This window comes from Coturnix japonica, chromosome 1, assembly GCF_054131305.1.
Source record: "Coturnix japonica strain WE chromosome 1, WE-NBRP24, whole genome shotgun sequence".
In the NCBI taxonomy this organism is placed as follows: Eukaryota; Metazoa; Chordata; class Aves; order Galliformes; family Phasianidae; genus Coturnix; species Coturnix japonica.
The window spans coordinates 11,689,718-11,712,830 of NC_140663.1; the positions used below are offsets into that span (position 1 = coordinate 11,689,718).

General features: G+C 35.9%; 1 protein-coding gene across 2 annotated transcripts in view; it reads right to left on the reverse strand.

Annotated features, from left to right (window-relative positions):
- ORC5 (origin recognition complex subunit 5) overlaps positions 1-23,113 on the reverse strand; it is a 58,645-nt gene that overhangs the window by 10,079 nt on the left and 25,453 nt on the right. The gene's annotated exons all lie outside the window — the stretch shown is intronic.

Below are 23,113 nucleotides of genomic sequence, written 5' to 3' on the forward strand. Positions count from 1 at the left end.
TCAGACCATTTCAGCATACCAGAAGCTGTCTATTTCTACTATATCCTCCTGTAAATCAGCCTCCTTGATAGTTTTTCTCTTCGATCATAAGTGAAGCAAATGTACTTTTTCTCCTTCAAGAAGACACCCTCACCTTCCCCTAGAATTTACATTCTTTTTAGAATCAACTCTCTTCAAACCCATCTTCTACATCTTTTTGTTTGGTGACAATTTAATTTATAGGATCACAGAATGGCTCAGATGCCTGCAAATCTTGAGTCATCAGTGCAGCATCCTTTCATCTCTCCTTTACCGTATTCCCGCCTGTACTTTCTCATTATCTCTACCCTTCACATCTTTAATTCCAAAATAAAATCCACAACTGGGATGCAGGGAAAACAAAGTTCCTGTTTCATGAATACTGAAACAAGGTCCAGTAAACAGCCCAGGCAAATAAAAAGGTAAGATAAAACAGTAAACAACAGAAACATGGGAGGTGGTATTTCTTCAAATACGTAGTCAGTCTGTGACACACCTGGCCACTGAAAGTTCAGTGAGGTGATGCAAGGTTTTATGAAGTTAAGAACGTAGCTTAATACAATCCATACAACCACTGGCTGTTAAACACAAAGACTGTCAAACCCTCAGCAAATACCTGAGCCACAGTGAGTGAGAAGCTGTATGGTACATCAGACTAAATTCACCCCATGTTTGCCAATTGCATATTATTTCCTGCATGTCTGATATTAACTAGTAGCTGTTATGACACATTCAACAGAGGTTATATAATAAGTCAATCAGTATCAATAAAATCTGCATCTTCTACATCCTTCTACTTTGTATTTCCCCTTCACCCTTCTCTTGGGTCTCCACAGGAGCTTTCCCAATATTAATTACTGTATTTTCCCAATATTAATTACTGTATTTTCTCCATAGCCTGCAGTCTGGGGAAAATAAATTAATAAATAAAAATGGGCTTATTCCTACCAGCTTCTGGAAAACTTCTAGATGTCTCAAAAGCAGCAAAAGATTAGCCTTGCACACTGTAGTAGTCGCAATAACAAAACTTCCTGAAAGCCATTCAATAATTTATTCATTTCAAAACTGTTATCAGATGGTTCTTTAGAATTATATTTTTATTTAATACATAAATTTGGAGAAGGATCCTTTTTCTCTCCTAACATTCACTTTAGCATTCACTCAGTGTGCACAAGGAGAAAGAGAACAACAGAAGGCAATTCACAATAATCTTAAAGTACTCTGTCATCTACTCTGCAAGGCACACTAAAAATTTGCATAAATAATTTTATCTCAGAATACATTTCTGTACTCGAGGATATATGTGGAAATTTCTTCAGAAATTTACTAGTCTTAGAACAGATTGCAGTTTATTTTGATCCTCCAAAACGCTGAAAAACAAGAGTTGACTGTTCTTAAAATCTGCTGGATGCACACACATCTGAATTGTTCCATAACAACCTGAGAAAAGCAGACCTAACCACAGGGTCTACAGAGACGAGCTGTAGGCAGATGATTCAAAAGTACTTGCCTTTCTCTTTTGTACTTTAAAATCAGAGCAAACAAAGACAGTAACAGACTGTCCAAAGAACACCTGGGGAATGGCGCTTATGGTTCTTCTGATTACTTGCGAGCACTGTGTTCAGTTCTGGGCAGCTCAGTACAGAAAGGACATTGGGGTGTTGGAGCAGGTCCAAAGAAGGGCAACAAGGCTTGTGACGGGCTTGGGAATGTGCCCTATGAGGGAACTGGGGCTGTTTAGTCTGGGGAAAAGGAGGCTGAGGGGGAGACGTTATTGCTGTCTTCCAATACATGAAAAGTGCTTACAGCGAGAGTGGGGTTGGTCTCTTCTCACTGGTGACAGGACGAGGGGAAATGGCCTCAAGTTGCACCAGAGAAGGTTTAGGTTGGATATCAGGAAAATCCTCGTTACAGAAAGGGTTGTTAAGCACTGGAATAGGCTGCCCAGGGAGGTGGTTGAGTCACCATCCCTGGATGTATTTAAAAACCATTTGGATGTGGTGCTCAGGGACATGATTTAGTGGAGGGCTGTTAGTTAGGGTAGTATGGCTTGATGGACTTGACGATCTTAAGGTCTTTTCCAACATGAGTGATTCTATGATTCTACTTATGTCAGGCAGCATCATAACATGGACACCAAGCAAAGGCTGGCTATTTTTCAAGGCACAGGTAATATGGAAATACCCGTCTGCCTCACTGTAACCCCATCATCCCAGATTCATTTCTGCATCAGAGCTCTTTCATTTCAGATGCTTTTCCAGAACCTTTTAGGAAGGTATATTTACATACATACATGTACATACATACATATATATATACATACACACATACACAGACTGTTTCCTTGAAGAGAAATCTTAATGAAAAAGATACTGAGCACACAATCTTAAATGCTAAACTCCAGTAACTTTTCACCTAGTTGTTAATACCCTTCATTTACAGCATCTCTGTCCCACAATGGCAAATTTCTAGATAATATAAGTTGTATCCAGAACAGAAAAGACTAACCTTAAATACGTTGTCAAATACATGTGATAATGACATGACTTGATACTCACATTGTAGAAGGTCCCTAAATATTTAATACTGTTCTCTCAACAAAAAATATAGAGCTTTGTACAACTGTTAACCTTTTACTGCTGCTGGTTTTGTTTGCAGATAAAATCTTGTTCTGAAAAAATACTGAAAGCAATTTGGATTTCTGACCTGAGCCAAGACAGAAATCAGTACTCGCTGATTCACAATGCTGTGAACAGAACTCATGAAATTAAAAGGATAATACCCATGATGAGATATTTGGGGGTATCTTCTGAGACAAAATTACCTTGCTCCCTCTAAGAAAAAGATTTTCTAAGCGTGTTAACTGCAGTCTATTTTTTTATGATTATGATAATAAGGTGTTGAAAGAATATTGATCCAAAGCTTATATAACGAAATAAGATTTTAAGAATTTTTAATTAAAACAACTGCTCCAGGAAGATTTGACCTAAATACTTCTGAAATACAAAAATTAGACATTTTATCCACAAGGCTACACAAATGGTAACGTTTACAGTAGTCTGAAGTAGGAGTTTGCTCTGAAAAAAAAAAAAAAAAGACAGTTTATAGAAATTTGTTTTGTATCTTGGGATTACTAAATCAAATCAAAAATTGTTTACTGGTAGAAATCATAGAAAGGCTTGGGTTGGAGGGGACCCAAAGATCATCAAGTTCCAGCCCCAGTGCCATAGGCAGGGCAACCAACCTCCAGATCTGGTACCAGACCAGGCTGCCAATGGCCCCATCCAACCTGGTCTTGAAAAAACAAATCTCTTTGGTTTTTTTTCCTCATAAATGGTTTGTTTCTAATAAACTTCCATAATCTGCAACCTGCTCTCAAATACGTACCATGAGTAAGAGCTCAGTGTCTTTAAAGACTGCCCACAATAACATAATGCATCCCAACTATTCAAGAGAAGCAGAGCAACAGACTCGAATTAACACTATATTCATTGTGACTACATACATCTCCGCACGTTTCAGTGGTTCTATAATAGAAACAGATAGCAGCAGAAATAAAAATAGAAATAAATCATATCACTGAAGCATACAAATACATCATCCTGGTAAAAAAAAACCCAAAGATCTCTTCTATCCCAGTATGCTGCCCCTTGAAAGGAGCAGCAATAAATCCTTAGGAAAGAGTACAATACAACTGTAAGCAAGAGAAATTCCACAACATACGCTCCTGGGTAATCTCCATTGCAGGGACTTATAATTACATATAAAATTATTCACACATATGGGTCTGATCTGTTGAAATACAGCATTTCATTTTATTCTTGCATTGTAGAACAGAACCTAAAAAGATTGCTGAATTGGGAAATTAATGAACCTAATCAACACATTGCAGGAGAAAATTATGATAAGGTTGCACATACTAGAATGAAGACCAACACTCAGTCAATCACCCTCTCTAATTGCTTGAAAAATAAGAAACCCTACTGTAACAGCACAGAAACTGATGGCTATAATCAACAATAAGAAAATTTTCTGGTTTTTTGTTGTTGGTTTTTTTTTTTTTAAATTATAATTGATAACTATGCAGGAAGTTTACACTACAAAAGCGACTGTGAATTTGTAACATCCATTTGTATTCATCATTCTACAGAAAGTAAAGCTTCCAGTCATCCATGAACTGATGTCATGAAATATTAAAAATTTAACTTCAGTGACCCATTAAATACCTGTTAGATACAATTGCAGAATACATCTATAAATAGCCTTAAGCCTCTTGGATAAAGGATCCTGAAAAGTGGTCGTAAGTACTTCCTTTCCATCTTTTATTCAGCTGTACTGTTTCATCAGATAAAGAGCATGAAACATCATCTGTCAGCACAACACATCATCTGTCAGCAATTAATTTGAAAGGAAATAAACTGTTCTGCAAACACAACACTGTTTTTGTATGCAGTTTCCATCACAACTGTCAAATTTGCTAGTTACACCGTGTATCACTTAGCTTTCCCAACCTGGGAAAAAATAGTTTCTAACACATTTGGCAAGCACACATGTCAGGTAGAAAAGTTCACAGTCAACCAAGAAAACAGATGAACTAGTGAACTAGCATGCTGTAATATCTGCTAACTATACAGGGCAAAGAATTTAATCCAGTTTTATCTACAGACAAGTAATAAAATGGGAAGAGAGTGTCCAGGTTGGGATAGAGGAAGAGAAACTTTGTACCAAGTATTGTTAGACTTGAAGTAATCTACTGAAATTGCTCTTTAAATTGCTCTTTGGAGCAGTGCGTGCATTCCATCTAAATACCTGCAAAACAGAAGTACTGCATGAGAACAGTATGCAGCTAATTAGTATTTGTCCTGCGCTTTCAAGATACAAGGAGAATACTATTTAGACTGACAAAAACACTCAAAGATACAATCCTCCTTCGTATCTTAAAGTATCTTACTATAAAGTTTGGATTAAAGTTATTGTAGTTAGTAAACATTGACTATATGGCTCCTTTATCACTGCATTATCATTTATGGAGCAACAGAGTCTAGAATACTGATATGCTGCACAATGCAATTTCTAAAAGTAACCAGGAAAGGATTAAATACATAGAAAATCCAGCACAAGACATCCTACTTTAGTTTCAGAGGAATACAGAACAATCAAAAAATGTAAGTCTAAAGATTCCATGACTAATTAACATCAATTTTTGCAGTTGATGGCTGTACCACTCATGGTACTTTGTATTAATCATTGTATCAAGACTTTTCTGTAATGTTCAGTGATAAAAAAAAAAAATACGGTTTTTGAATGTTATCACCATAAAGAGGGTTATACCCCAGAAAATACTACATTCATCACCAAACCAAAAAAATATACATGAGATATTAATGAAAAGGTGCAAAAACACAGGAAAGAATCAAGCAAGGAGCAAAGTCTTTCCATCGTATAAATGAAAACTGGCCACTCTCCCTCTACCTACAGAGGTAGATATGGACTTTATCTACAGAGGGAGACATAGACTGTATATATAGATATAGACTATCTCTCTCTATATACTGTCTACTGCAATGAGAAAAACAGGAGAAAAATGAAAACAAAGAAATAAGAAGGGAAGCAGGTATAATTTGGCAAAGGCAATGTAAGTATCTGATGAACTTGTCATTCCCATTGACTGTGCTTTATCTTGAAGACTTTTCCATCCCCTTGAAGGTTTTCCACACAAGCTTTATGGAATGGATAAATAAGTCACAAGGTTATCTTCTGGAATCTCTTTAGCACACAGAACTATTCTTTCTGTACCTTTTAACCTATCTAGCATTGCAGTCAATAAATGTTTATAACTAAAATTGGTATCAAAGATTCAGTGGACCAGGGAGTACTGGTTTTAGCCTGCTGCCCTTCAGTAAGGGAAACTCAAGCAGCAGAGACAAAACGTTGCCTAGGGCTGAAAACACTCAACTCGAAGGCCTTCTCCCCTCTCTGTCACTGAAAACTCAGACCTGCTTTGCCTGAAGTTCTGGACATGTCCAAGAAATTCATTAGAATTGACCACTGACAGGAGCCAGTTACCAAATCAGGATATCCACATTGTTCCTTCTGAGGTGCCTGGCAGCCTGCACCCTCCTTAATGGTTATACTTGATTTCACTACAAGAAGTAACAATCTTAGAAGTATTAGTGAAGACTTCTTTCAAAGTTAACACAGTTATGAAAACTACGTCCCCAAAGTATCTCTGTCCTTGCATATCTGGTCTGGCAAAGGCACCACATGTCACTAACACATGGCTGGTTTATTCTGGGAAGCGCACTGTGACGTCCTCACCTCAAGGATAATTTAAAGCTACCAACTTTGAACTGCATTTCAAAGAATTTCACACTGAAAAAAAACCAAAACAGAACAAATGTTCATAAAAAATAAAAGATTTTCTGTCCCTAAAACGATTCCCAATTTATTTTATAACAGAGATATTGTGCAATATGAATGCTACCATGGTAACGACTCACTTTATTGAACAAGAGAGAAAATAATTATCCCAAACCTGTGCATCATGCAAGCACATGCAGTAAATTTAGTGCTGCCCTTTCCCTCCTTGCTATTTTTCTTCTTGCAAAGAGAGATAGACTTTGAATTTATACATTATAGCAAGCCAGGCATCATTTTGCTTGTTCCTCCCACTTCTTTGTATATTTTACACCTCTTAAGGGCATGATGTGAAGGACCCAGTTACTTACAAAAAGAAAAAGGGATTAATGAATCAGAAATGCTCTTCCCCCTCCTGAGTTAAGTACAGAAGACTCCTATGTAAATGCTTCATGCATTAAGAAAAAATGAAGCCCTAAGGCAAGCACAGCACAGCACATGCTTAGTATTCACTCAGTATACTGAAACGGGAACCTTACGTTTATAGCAAACCAAAAGTTATTAATCTCCAAACATAAATTAAACCTGATTTTACTGTTCGGTCCAAATATTTGTTGTGATATCATGTTCATGTTACATTTTATATACATGGGGCCCATAATATTTTCAAAAGAACTGCATGGATGGAAGCCATACAAATCCAATTAATCTCAATAGAAGTTGTATAGCTAAATCCCTGCGCTTGCCTTTGACATTTTGGAAGCAGTGGGGGAGGTTTTACAAGTAGTGAATGTATTATCCAAAACTCAGTTTTCTCTAAAGAAAAATAAAATAGATAGTTTTAGACATATTCAGCTATCAACAAATACTTACGTGACTGTCAATACAACCACAAAACTGTACCAAAAATAACAGTATTATTACGCAGCATGCACAATAAAACTAAATGCATGTATGTATTAGTTGGATTCTTATTTCACCTCCAGTTTTGATCTTTTTATTTCATTTGCAGTGGATCTGCCTGTCTAACACAATGCTCAGGAATTAATTAAATCTTCTGCTCACAGTTAGGGGACAACCAAAACAAAGTGTTTGGGACGTATTAAATTTCTGTTCTCAAATGAAGAAATAAAGAAGAGACTTGGAAGTGCTGTTTAAAACAATGATCTTGTTTGCCAGGGACCTTCATCACTTTTTTTTTCCTTAACTACTTGAACAAACTTAACAGTAGAAACAGAAGTACCCTCATCCAACTTCAGCAACTGGTAGATTTCTTCCATTACTGGGGACAATTCAGGTCTAAGCGCATTCATGCACACACAGCATATAACCTGAGAAAAATCTTGGAGTAAAATGTTGCCTTCATGGAGCTGGAGCTCTTCAAACCATCCAAATGCAAATTACTTTGATACACTAAAATGTAAGCTGTTGTGTATATCCTTTGTAACCATACACACACAGACACACACTTAAATGTGATTAATGCACCTTATGAAGTTCTTACAGAAAGGGAAAATATAATTCCAATAGGTTAAGAAGTTTTAAATAAAACTTGTTCTGTTTCAAATGAACCATAGCAATACAAATACTGTATCCCCAAAGAATGGAATGATATCCATACCTTTTTTTTTTTAAACCTGCAATAGACAATAAAGTCGATCCTTCACACTAAACTACAACCAGTAGAAGACATTGCTAGATACAGCAATATTCTGAAGCACAATGTCCCAAAAGCCTCATAATCTGACTAAAAAGAAGTTTACAAAAACATTTGCATGTTTTAAAAATACACACAATCTACTGGGGCAGTCTCTGAAATGGTAGCTTCCCTGGCCAGATGCTCTCCACAAAGCTGCCTTTGAATTTTGCAGCTATGCAAAGCTGTAATTTCTGGGCAACAGAATTTCAGTGTATTAAAATGCTTAACATAATAAAATGTAAGTGATGAAATGTTTCACGTTTCAATTGAATTAAATATGAAACAGTTCCATAAAGAAAAAAAAACCCACAACTTACATCCATAAGCTTTTGCCAGTGCAAAATACTCCTCTATCTCTCCCTTGACCATGGCTCTTACAATCTCAGCTACTTCTATCCACTCACAGCCCCTTTCAGTTCCTCATTATACCCCCTTGGCACATCACACACCCCCTATAGCCCAGAAGCACATGGGTGAAAACACACCCTGTGACTGAGTCTGGGTTAGTTGCTGCTGGATGGCCAGCACCAGCTCAAACTGGAAAACCACTGAACAGAAGACAGTGGTCACCATCCTTCATTACATCTTTTGGACTTTAATGTCTTTGTAGCGTTCGTCCTTCCATCCATTTTAGCCAGAACCAGATAAGCTAAAAAAATGTTTGGAGGACGTAAATAGGCCGACAGATGTGACAGATGTGCAGTGGACTCTGTTCAGGAAACCAGACTAGGACAATCTCAAGAAATAAGCAGCCTTCTGAAAAGTTGATACTGTGAATATATGGAATAGACACTGATACATATCACATTGAAACATACTACAGACTTGTGGTGGGGATGGAAGAGAAGCACGGCCTGATTTTTATCTTCAGCAACTTAGGAAGTACTTCGGTACTCCAGATAAAAACAGTTGGAAGTAGAAGTACAGCAATTCATTAACTAAACACATATCCTTTATTTTAAAAATAAATCAATTCAGACATATACTAAAATCTTCTCCAAAGAAAGAAAAATTGAAACAGCTACAACTAAGCTGCTTCCTCCAACCAAACCTTCCTGGTGGTCCCCACAAACAGTTGCTCTTTGAGGGGATCACGGATGAAGCACGGGCAATAGTTGTTAACGGATGCAGGGTGGCCCACTTTCCAAATCAACTGCTAGTTGCTCATTCAGAAATGTAATTTCCATTCAGTTGACTAATGAAATAATACCTGACAGTAAGATTTCTCATTGGCTTGGTTATAACCATCATCTAGGTTCTATTTTAGTCTCTAAGTGGCAACTTTTTTCATGTGGCAAGCCCTGCCCAAGGGGAATCCCCCGTTCCCCTACTTGGGGGCTGGCCCATCACCAACTGCAGCCTAGGCTACAATTTCCAGTAGCAGAATGGAGCCTTTTCAAGCTAGCATGATTAATTTAACTAAAAAGAAAACCACAAGCAGAGAGAAATGGATTAAAAACTAACAAAACCCTACATACACATGGCCTTATCTTAGACTTGCCTTGTTAACATTCCATTTTTTTTTTGAGCCACAGGGTGAAGCACTCCCTGGGCACTGCCCAATGCTGACACTATAACCTAGTGCCTTCCAGTCTACAGCACAACCCAAGGCTGAATTCAGGTATTGTTCCTCCCAACACAAAGCAACTGAAAGAAAGCCACTGCCAGGTTCCCAGAAAGCTGGGAAAGGCTTAACTGAATTTAACCCTTAGGGGCCCTTGTAAGCAGCTACATAAAATCCCCTGGGCTAGAGCTACATACAGCATCAGTAATTCCCAACTTCTGTGTAACTGCTACGTTCTACATTTGGAAATACCATTAGACAGGGGCATACAGCAAGGAAATGGTGTTATTAAATAGTTTCATTTTCTTCAATGAGAACAGATGTTAAAATTTTCCGTAAAGATTCAGCAGCAGAACCAGAGATACAATGTTTTATTTACTACTCACTTTCTGCATTTTCCTCTAACCAATAAATGCACTTAACTTTCAAATTTACTCTCCAGATTGTCTGCAATGGGAAAATCCAATAATATAATTTAGATCGAATAATGAAAAAAAAGCTAAGACAAAAGAAAATATATGCATAGTACTGATGGGAATGACTGGCAAACCTTATTTAATCAAGAGGTTAGACTTATAGAAGTACAACAGTATTAGCTTATATTGGGTCATCCAAATCCTCAACATATCTAAAGTCATATCTGAACATTTCACCAATGAAACCATGACTTATCTAAAGTCAGCTACTCAGTAAAGACTATTTCAGACAGTAACCATGTGTCATTTTATACGATGTATTCAGCCATGATTATACAGTAAGCACCTACAGATTAAAACAGAAAATAATAATTTTATATAGTTATATACATATTATATATATTATATAATTTTTATATATTTGTTTCAATTATGAAATAACTGAAACAAATTATCTGCCCATCTTTCCAAAAATCAAAAGAAAAACCACCACCAACAACCAGATGATAAATATGTAGGCAAACTTTTATGCTCGTGATTTCCAACTTTAACTTCTTCCTATTTAAAACATATTAGGATTTATCATCAAAATGAGCAGTTTTTCCTCTTACTACCTATGTACTATGAATGTGACAGTGATTGACATCACATCTCCAAATACTTATCTTTCTCATTTCTGCCATTTTTTGGTTATCCTAGAGGAATACAGTGCTTATTTTTAAGATATTTCCTAACGTAATTTGCAGGAAAAGTTGTAAAACTGGCTTTTTAATATTTGGTTATAAAATAAAATTAAAAATACGCTAAACCTCTGAGTTTCAGCATTTTTATTTATACGAATATGACCGTAAGCAAGACTATCAACTGATGTAATAGATCCTTTATATAGATAGCACTTCTATAGGTAACACAGATAAGAGCACTGTTCCACTCAGGATGCAGAGGGAGTTAAATCATGAAATATTCCATTTTAATTAAGATTACTGTATCAAAGGCAAGATTTAATGCAGAACTGAAGTAAGGATGAAGGTTAATGCCTATTCTAAAAAGAATTTACATAAATTATGTTTCAGTAGTACACCAGAAGGCTTATATTGTCAATTTATACCTAGTGATATCATAGAAATTAGAGACTGAAAGTATCTATTAAGTAATCATCCTCTCTTCTCCCTCCAACACCGAATTCTTTTCTCAAGTTTATTTACAAATTCTTTGTTCACTGAATTTTCAAATAGCTCACGTAATGGGACAATCTACCCAAAACTTCAGCAGAGAGCATTACACACTTCAGCATCTCCAACATTTAGGTTGGTTGTTGTGGTTGTTTTTGTTTCTTTCTTTGTTTTTTAAACAGTATCCAAAGATGGGCTTCACCTCATCTTATTTCATTACTCCTACTTAGACCTCCTTTGGACTTCAAAATGAATCCTTTCTTCCTACTTGAAAGCTATAAATGCTTTTAGTCATTTTCATCATCCCCCAGTAGCTATTTAGCCAAATTAGTACAGGGATCATCCCTCTTGATCTGAGCATTGCCAAGCACACAGATAACCATATGTAATAATTACACACGTTCATTTCCTTTAATCTTTCTTCACAAGTCATTTCCTTCTGGCCTTTAATTTTTACCACTCTTCATGCCTACATCTTTTTTCAAGTGCTAGTATCTTCCAATTATTTTCTTTTCTCTGAACAGCTTTGTATTGGGCCATTCCCACTCACGCATGTTAGTTTGAATATATGAATTAATTCTGTAGGTTGTTTTGATAAAACATCACACTCATATTTCCCTTCTCTGTTCATCATGAACAACCACAGAAAAAAAAATTACCTGTACTAAAGACAAACATTTTAGCTTATTAAAAGCATTATAAACGTAAATGCCTAATAAATTGAAATTATTTACATTACTCACTTCTGTCTTTGGCTATTATTTTCCAGGCTCCACTTTTTTTTTTTTTTTTTTTTAATGCCCAGAATAAAACTAAAACTTTTGAGATCTTGATGCTGATTACTTTATATAGAAGGAGGGAAGGAAAAAGTGAGTCAAGAATGAGTTCATCAACAGACCAGATAACTTTTCAACAGCCCCAGTCAGTCACTACATCTTTTCATCCTTCCCCCTTTACTACTTCTCTTGGTTACCTGATGCATTTTATGCTACAGAATCTCACGCTGCTAAGAGCAAGTCAACAAAGAAAATAAAAGATTTTTCAGGTTACAATTAAAAAGAAGCACAGAGAGATCATGCTGTTGATGTCACTGCTATACCTGTTCACTGAATCAGAACAGATAACTTCCATCACCCATCCTTCTAGACTATCAGTCTAGCATCTTTCACAAGTACTACAGTCACACAAATGATTAAAAAGCTTTTCTCTGCACCATCAGTGTTACACATCCATTAGAGGTCACTTCAGGCTAGAAAATATCTGTTGCAAAACATCTTCCTAGGCCATTTACTAGTAATAAATAAAGAAGTCTGGAAAAGTTAAGGTCACGCCTGGTCCTCAATTATTAAACTAAATCAACAGAGATCTCTCTTTAAATGTCTTTTATTAAACACCCCAGTTAACACTCCCCTGGTCTTCTCTTTTAAAACCCTGATTTGTGTTACACTTTAAGAAATATATATGGACAGGAACTAGTGGGAAAGAAATTATATATGTAAAAACACACCTATCAACATGCCACATGAACTGTTACTAAGAACTGGCCACAGGCCCTGCTTGAAAAGGAGAAGTATATTTGTTTATAATCATAATTAGAATTGAGTATGGTTTATAATAAAAGAGATAACATAAATTTGAAGATTAAAATACAGAATTTTTGGTACTGGGATATTTTCACTCTTCATATGGCAAGCTGTAGGGTAATTTAAGTCCATCAAATTGAAGTAAAATTGCCCCATCATACATTAGTGTAACCTACTTGCAGATAAGCATCTACTTTCTGCTTATCTAAAGCATGTCTTAAAAGTATTTCAATTTTAGTTTCAATTGTCAAACTGTGCCTTAAAATCCCCTCTAAATAAGCTAAATCACATTCTGAAATTTTACCGCTAAAGAACCTTCTGAACTCTTATCTGAGCAGCCTCTTTGTTTTCCCCCTCAATTCTTCTACAAGCTCCTCACGCAGAGGTTATACCCAGTCTCCCCATATTTCAAAATGGAAGCAGAAAATTCTACCTTTCTTGTCATATTTGGCTCTCTCATGTCAAAAAAGATCACTATTGATGTTTTCCACAAAACAATAAGCTGTGCTACAATTGCTGTTACTGAAACGTGGTTCAAAGACGTATGGTACACACAAATTCAGGGATGGAAAATGACAGATCATTATCACAGAATTCTGCAGAGTAAGTGTCTACCAGGAAAATCCCAGCATTAAAAAGACAGAACTTAAGCACTTGTTCTTTGAGATAAATCAAAAGCAGCTCTGCAAATTGAAAGCTGGCACTAGCCTGCCAGCCAAGTAACTATATATCCCCAAGTATACTACAGTGTAACCAGACAACTCAATCCACAGGAGCGATGAAGTCCACAGTAGATTATAAAAATCAACTGTTTTTCCTGCTCTGCAAAAGTTTTCACAAGGAACATGACAACCAAGAAAGTGCATTTGGTGGCAAGTTTCTTTTTATTGTTTTATGAGTAATTCAGAATATTTAAGTACTTACTAGCCAAATATGAGTATGACTTCTTAGTCCTCAGGGGTGGAATATAAGATAGCTACAAATGTAAATATTTACCTTGTAGCTATGTAGCTTCTAGCTGATGAAGTAAATTGGTACTTCAATGACATGTCACTGTAATCTAATAAACATAAAAAACTGTCAAAATCAGAGAACTTCCAGAAGATCACATCTACAGCAGGGTGCATGAGGTGATGTTCTCTGTATGACCAGTTCTCTCCATTAACTAGAAACTCATGCTACTGACTAGCTTAGATCTATGTGTGTACTGTGAAAGTACAGTGAAGGCAGATCTAATTAGATCTAATTTTTATTCTGTGCTCCTTTACCTTTTGAGAAACGAATGCACAAGGATGAGGGACAGAGCTTATCAGCTTTTAGAATAATACTTTTGCAGCAGCAGATTCATCTGTTCATTAACCAAGTCACGGGGATTTTTTCTTAAAAACAAACAAAAAAAACCACTTTTATGGAATCAAACCTTTGCAAGTCTAAGCAACATTAGGACATTTTAGCTTCTTATTCTATGACTCCTCCATGTTTTAAGAAGCAGTATTTTTAATGCTCATTTGTAACATAAACTTTCCATATTTTTCAGATTTACATGTACCTGCTGTCAGTCTTCCACATTACTTCCCCTGTGTGTTTGTCAATTTTCATTTCCATAGATGGAGAAGAGAGATTATGTCAATTCTTAACTATTCCTCGTCTATCAAGAGGCATTCTTTTTTGTCAAACTCCATATTTTGAAATCCTGCCTTTCAAATTAACTGTAATGCAGCTGCTTCTTTTATCCAAGATGCTGTGTCAAGCTGCACTATTCCGTATCAAATGAATAGAAAGCAGCAAGAGGGTCCTTGGAGGAGGAGGAGGGATGTCAAGTAAAAGTCAGTGGCTTGAACTGACTGCAGTTGGCAAGACAGAAACAGTACAAGTATTCACTGGTGTGATCCAACATATTCTTTAATACATCATTTTGCTACTTTGTGCTCTATCATTATACAAGTACACAGCCTTGGTACCTTCCCAGACATCAAAAACTGGAGTTCTCCTGGTACAGACAGAATGCTACAGATTTATTTCACATGTAATACAACAAAACATGTAGTAAAATGATAGATGTAAGAACCTAAAGAGAACATAATCTAGACAGGGAGATGTAATAGCACATGAAACAAGAGAGGAGGACAGCGACTTTATCAGAACCATTCTGAGGAGAGTACCAGAAGAAAGAAGATAACATTACAGTCAACTGTTCTACCAGTGATTGTGAATCATTTTTGTGCCATTTATGCGCAATTATGTTCATTTGTATTCACTACTGTATGTGCAGAAAACTACAAGACTCATATATATAAGTTAAGGCTTGAAAAATGAAGACCACGTCAGAATATCTGTGCCCTTACAACCCTGCTGAGGGAAATGCCAAGGAAAAAGTAAAGCTATTTAGGTAAAAAAAGACAATGGCAGTACAAATTAAAAGAGATAAAACTTGTTGTAGATAGTCTTCAACTCAGAATTAGAAATAATTTAGTCACCAAGGAAGTGGAGAAACGGGGACGCTACGTTGATGTTTGACCTGAGTCCTGTTCTAGTCCAGAAATTCTGTATTTCACTGAACCAGGTTCTATACTAATTCTCAGTCAGAAGATGGCTCCTTTTCCCAGTCTGTGATCCATATTAGCAAAGAAATCATCCAAGTTAATTTTAAGAAAGAGAACAACAAAATTTATGAATAGCGTTTACGATGCCACCTAACTGTTCAACAGTCTCATATCATACAAGAGATTTGCAAGAGAAGTAATAAACTCTACCTTAACTCTCCAATTTGCTTTATCTCAGTGCTGTATCCTAAGTCATTTTGATGAATAGATGGTAATTTTGGAACAGATTATGTGCATACAGTAATCAGTTAAAGGAAAGTGATTAGAAAACTTATCATATACAAGCAGTTTTTGGATATATATGTTATCAAGCGAGGTTGTGCAGTATTTGCTTAATTAATCTTTGCTGTCTTAACAGATGAACCAGATGTACTATTATGTTCTTTGTTCTTCCCTAAAGAGGGGATGAGCCGATTATTTATCTCCAAACAATAGGAGTTCATGTACCACAGTGAAGATTTTTTTTTAATCTGGGAGGCAATCACTAACAAGCTTCAGCTGCAACCGCTTGATGTAAACACAGTGTGAATTTGTTCCTGGAGTATTAAATGATGTTCCATTAAGTACATGAAACCCATTTCTAAATAAGCGTGTGAAGAAAGGGATGGAAAGGACAGAGTTTGGGAACAGACAGACTCTGCTCCAACTTTCATGTATTCGTATTTACTTCCTTTATACACTAACACATTCCCAAAGATAAGTTAAAATTTCAAACTTCAAATACTGTTTACAAATAATGCACTGATAAAACAGAAGTCAAAGAAAGCATTGGTTGATGCAACAAAATCCATTTTACACCATACAACATATGATGTGAGAACACAAAGGAATATATAAGGATTATCTCAAAAATCACGCTTTTTATTTGATCATATTTGGAAAGTACAAATGTATTGTAAACAGATTTTAAAGAGCATTATATATAGCTACTTACTGGTTGATGAGAATCAGCAAATTCTTATAGAGACGCTACTAAAGTAATAATAAAAAAAAGAACAAATACAGCTAGAAAGCTTATTTATTCTAACTAAAAGCATTGGCGGAACAAATTTAGAAATTCCATTCATCTTCCTCAGACTCAATCATATCTGAAGTCCTCCTTCTTTCTCTCCCTCCCTCCCAGTAGGCTCTCTTGTCATAACTAGAATTTCTTCTGTTGAACTGGTTTTCAATAATTCACAACCATTTGCCTTTGTTATATACATTTATCTGCGCCTTAAAAACAGCTGAAGTGCAAACCTGGGTACTGTTACCAGAAGCTCCTTAGAGAAATAAGTTTTCTACCTAAATTACCAAGAAGAAAGAATCTGAGTAGAGCAGAACAGAGGTGGTTAAGAAAATACTTTAAGAAAGCTTCCCAAGAAACTGTAAAGCTTCATTAACAATATACCCTCCCCACATGAAACAAGATCGAGGCAGGTCAAACAACAGAGCGTGGCTCAAGCATCAGTTTCTCTACAATATCTTTTCTGCACCAACCAAAACTAGATGGAATGAAGCACTAGGAATACATTTATTTTTATTCACAGCCATGCTGATGCTTAACCAAATAGCTGACTATTCTTTAGAAGTCATGCTTTTTCTTTCTCACCTGAAAGAAGCAAGCTTTCTCAAGCTGCCACAGCCAGTGCTGAAGTGCTAACCTACGTTCCCATGCCATGCATCACAAGTTCCCATTTAAGGTGGTGAATTTCCATCAGATCAGTTTGGTGACCAGTAATAGAAAAACTGAGTTATTTATTACCTCTTATCGCCACCTTTCCAAACCTACTAAAAATGAACAGATTACTGACCAGCAGATTATTAAACTTCCTAATCCATAAATATAACAAAATAAGGCATGTGATGCATAATATACCTAGAGAATAACATATGTGATAGGATCAAATGCAACAGTAATATTGCAAAGACATAGAAAATACAGCTGCAATTTTGCCAACAGCGAAGCGTGCTGTTCTAACAATACTGGTCGTCACGACATCACTGGATCAAAAAGCTACATTACAGGCCCATATGGACAAGATGCCTGCAGGGGTTGCACAACTTGCATGAGACTGAATGTACACAGAACTGTTAGTGATGTTATATAAGAATAATACTAATTTAGCCAGCACAGAATATATATGTACCCTCACAGACACTGCAAAAAAAAAAAAAAAAAAAAAAAAGGGAAGCTTATTTATAGCACTAATGAAAATTACCAGTAACAACAACTACCCCAGAGTATAGAGCTTATGTTCACTCATCCAATCTTTGGGACACTGGGAAGCAAAAGTCTTTAGAATGAATAGACAGGAAGCTATACTGCACACAATATGTATTTTTAACTAAACCTTTTCCTCTGGAAACCCACGCATCTTAGAACTAAACGCTTCAGACAGATTGGACATAAAACGTTCCTATGAGCAGACCCTGCAACAGCAAGGAAGGCTGGAACACCGCACAGGAGCAGCTGAATGAGCAAAGAGAGAGTAATTCTTGTTCTGCCAAGAGTTCCCAAGTGTAGAATGGAAAGGGGAGTATTTTCAAACATTAACACAATCTCAGCTTTGTAGAAGCAATTACACTTCTTTCAAGTGGGAAACACTACAATGACAGCACTCCTTCTCAAAGTTGTCTCATCAAGAGGATCCAACATAATGCATAAACAGACTTAGCACTATGATCAGAACAGGAGTATCTGGTGTCTGAGAAAGGCCATGCCAAAAAAGCAAACTCCGTATCAAATAAGTAGGTAACTAAACCAGAATTCTTACTCTCATCTTGCCATCTGAATTCTACCATAGCAGGCAACAACAAACAAAGCAGTCATTTAAAATAACAAATTATCATACGAAATAGCAAGATATAAAGAATGCTGCTAGCAAAACATAAGCAAACAAATCTTGTAGGTAAACTGCCATAAACCGTTCCAGTTTACATACGTTAATATTAGCTATTCCTTAATCTACTCCATGTGAGGCAGTCAAGAAAGGAAGGAAAAAGAAAACAAACCTGACAGTATTCTATGCTTCAAGAAAGGCTATTTTAATCAAGGGAAATTAGATTCCTCTGGCTCCTTGCCGGTGGGAACGTTCTATATACATCAGGGGTTTTATGTATTTCTAATAGATCAGTATCAGATTGGTACTTAACACACTACTCTAAATCTTAGAGCTGTAGACTTATTCCACCTTTAGATAAAATCACTTGCTCTGTAACCAGCATCACTTGGAATTGCATTCATGGGTTTGCCAAATTGGAAAATGTTAATTTTTAACCTCCGTTCCAAATTCTTATATATTTATATTAGTTTCAGGAGTTTGCGGATCTCTTAAGGAAATTCAAATGCTTTTCTTGGATCCAGCATTAAACAGATCTGAAACATCTTTAAATGAAATGCAGGCTGTGAAGTATAAGATAGCAGATACGTCATTATATATCCACAGAGAGAAACAGCCTTTGTGAAAATTTCATTTTCCAAATGCGCTGTGATTAGAAATTAATTCTAAGTTAATTCTACATACATTGAATATAAGTAATACTCAATATTTTCATATAGGTATACTACTTATAGATATATCTAAATTATAACTATTTAAATAGAAATATAAACATAAAACAAATCTATTTTAAAATAATATAGCAGTTTTAACTTCAATGCATTAGAGTGAAATGCAGGCAGAAGTGAAGTTACCCATCAGCATACTTCAGCCATTACTATACTCTGAGATAAGTTGTCGCATCTCTCTGTATAGGCCCCTCTCCAGATGTTCTGGGTTGTGTTACTATTTATGAAGTATGCAAAAGTAAGCAAAACAAAAGAGATGGTTCAGTTTCAGAGAATAAAAGCAACATCATAGCTCAAATACAAGTAGATCCAGGCAATCTTCTTTATGAAAAGCATACTTCACTAGAAGGTGAGCAGCTGGACTAGATATTAGAGGTCTTTTCCAGCCTTAATGATTCTATGATTCTAAGAAAGTCAAAGCAAAGTAAAAGATATAGAAATCAGGACATGTGAAAAACAGCTGAGAGAATTCATATGAAGAAGCAACTGAAAAATCATTTTGGTAGAGGCAAAAGTATTGGTGGATTTTGGCTAGCAATCCACAACATAATCCACAATAAGAAAAATACCTACTTGTGATATTAAATGAACAACACTTACCCACTTAATGTAAATAAAGCTTGTTTAATTTAAATAAATGTTGATAACTCATGCAACATTCCATGCACATTCTTACAAAGAAAACACTGTATTTCGGTCTAAATAGTAGAAATCTAAAATGAAACACTGTCCTACAAACCAGACTGAATAGACCTGTGCAATATGTACTTGTGGTAGATATCAAAGTGTCCTGGTATCCATCCATCCTGTAGCAATTACACTTCGCCACAATGCACACTTGCAGCTGTGCACAGTGGGTGCATGTGGACACAAATCGTGGTCCTGCTTGTTCCCTAGGGTTGCAAAGGCGAGCTGCTAGGAAACGTCAACCAGTGTACCCAGATATGTGACTTCGCTGCTATTGTAGAACGCTGACTGCACACAACACCACTGCAATGGCTGAACATCTTTCATTTTTTCCCACTAAAATATTTCAGCCACATGCTCAACCTCGCCATACATCCAATTAATTGCATGCACATCAACTGTGCAAACTCTGACTGAGGTACAAGTGATGCTGGTAATATCATCTTTCATCTGCTAAATTATTACACAAAGGTGCACCTGAAGAAAGGCAGCTGAAGATCCTGTCCTCTGAAATGGCTACAGAAATCACTGATTTAACTTCCATGATCTCTTGATTGGAAAACAAGCAAATTCAGTCAAGTTGGTGGCATGTAACAGCAACACAAAATGTGTTAAAAAACAGTAACATAAATTAGAACTGCTAAAACAGCAACAAAAAATAGGATATTCTGGAGGAGAAGATCAATATTCACATATGTTCCAATATCAGTAGTCTAAAAACCTCACCTTCGCTTCCTCTCAAACAATTCTGCACTAGATGTGTGAAAACGTTATTTAAAAATAGCACATGCTAAAAAGAAAACACAGAAGAATTTTCAACTCTTAAAGTGGCAACGGAAACAATTTTCATTTGCAGAAGTGTAGATTTGTATCTTTTTGTTTTCCCTGGTGCTGTTTGCTCTGCTAATTACTGAGGGCAGGGGCAAATCAAATTTTAGAACCTGATTTATATAGCCCAATTACAGTAAGAATCAACTGTAAAGATTGCAAGGCTAAAAGACGTGCATTCACTTTCTGTTTGAAAAAGTATGAGATTGTTCAATGACTAATTAATATTATTAATGTTATTAACATTAAAAGGCAAAAGTTGCATGAAGACTGAAATTTTAAGTTGATATTCTGTTTTGTAAAAATGAAACACTGTTAATAAACTCAAGCATTGAGCAGAACATTGACATTTTTTCTGCTCAAGGAAAGCCTCATTTGGAAAAGCTAATAACCACAATTTTGGTATGAATAGAAATTATGCGCAGGAACAAGAAGCAATAAGAAACATCAAGAAATCAGCAGCATGGCAGATCTTAAAGCAGCTGCCAGTCCTTGAATCCTGACTGAGATTGTTGATCAACTTTAAAGTCAAGGCATGCTATTTTCTGATAGCACATGGGGAGAATTCATAAGCATTTGGTTCATGTACAGCCTTTTGGTCTCCAAATGAAAGAGCACAAAATTAAAGCTGAATCAGTTAAAAAGACTGATGTTTGATTTACAGCTTTTTGAAACTTCTGCACAATTACTCTTATTTTATACACAAACAAGACAAAAAACAACTTGTGGCAATGTAACAGCAAAAAATATAGATGCTGTAAGGTAATTAAGCTACTAAATAATTACTTGGAAAACTATTTGGAAGCTTGTTCAGAATAGTAAGAATCAGTGGAATATGAACTGTTTTAAGCTATTCAAGTGGAAGTACAATTCCACTACTGCAAAATCCTTTAAAATTCTGCTCTATGTTATTCCACATTAGAAATGAATTTTAGACTAAAATTTAATGCAAAACCTGTTTCGAGAGGTAAAAAAAAATAAAAATTAAATACTTTACTTTGGTTTCAGCAAATTTAATTTCAACCTGCTCGCCCCAACAGTTACAATTCAACAGAACCCTTCCAACATATCTTTACAGTTTTATCTGTGTATTTTAAGAAGATGAAATTACTGTAACAATTCTTTGGTAACACCGCCATCTAGTGTTGAAGTATTTCATACTTTAAAATGAAACTTCCATGTTTAAAATCACCAAAACCTGGCTTCAAATATTTAATAAAAGAGATAGAAAGGTTTAATACAAGAAGTATCTATATGGCCGATCATCAGCACAGTTCACAAGTGAAACCAATCCAAACATTACTTGGATTGGATTGTATTTTATACAACTCTAACAGCCTTAGAAGAAAGACGCATTTTCATTTTACTGAACTAACTGTAGTTACATCCTTGTTGATCAACTAACACTGTTAACTGAGATAATGTCTTTGTGACTCTGTAATAAGTTTCAGCTTCAACACTGTGTCTTAAATCAATAGATATACTGCACTGAATGCAGCAAACCAAAACAGTCAAGGTATAACTTACAACCCTTTCCCTATCCAGTGTCATTAGACAGATCAACAGACTTCATAGTAGAGTGAATTAAAGAACCTATGCATTTATAGAAAAGCAATTTGTCTCAGGCAACCTCTGACATTTCAGCCAGAAGAAAAAAAGTGAATAGATACCATTGCACAAAATTAGGTACTTTTATTCACATTAGTATCACTGAATTCTTTCTGTTTCAAAGAAACTCTTAAGTACCTACAAGGCTGTAGCCAGCCAAAGGATGGACTTCTAAGGATTCTATGGTTCTATAAATTGTTTGAGGTTTGTGTTTTTTTGAGCCTCCTCCTGAATGCCTCTGAAAGGTAAAGCATTGACCTCCCCTGGGAGCTGCAGACTACAAGCTGACATTCACTAATCTAAATACAGAAAAGTAAATGTTTTTATTAACAGATTTGTTTGAGGTTCATATCTAATTAGGTAACGTGCCTCAAATCCTATAGTAACCTTTAACTCTTAACCAATAACCTTAAACTGAGTTCAAGAGAAAATGCTGCATGAAGATGTAGCTGCCCACTGCATCTGAAAAGCACGTAGGCCCCCACCATTATTAACAAATACACATACCACTGATTAAAGTACTATAATTCCCTTGGTCTTGCATTTCTTAATTTGAAAATGTCTATTATTTGTGGTGGATTACTCTGCAAATATAGGAGATGAACTTTGCCAACTTAAACATATGTGAATACTGAACAGTGATGATTAAAACCACAGCAGAACTGGTTAGGTATCTCAAGTGTATTTCCTAGAACTCCGCATGAAAACAAACATCATATTTAAGTAATCCCCAATTTGAGACTTATCAAGTGTATGTAGAAGATATTTCTATATAAAAGTCGACCACAACTGGAAAGCAAGAAAGCAGCGGAAAGGGAGATCTCCTAAGGTGGCCATGAAAGCTCAAAGAATCAAGCTGACATTAGGAAATTATTTATTAGATGTAAATAATTAATTAGATATAAATAGATATTTACGATTGATAAACTCAGAGCTTTGGAGAGAACAGAGAGAATCCTACATTTACTGCATTTCACTCAATGCTACAGTTATGCTGCCATCTAGTGAAAAGGGAAACTGACTCTTCT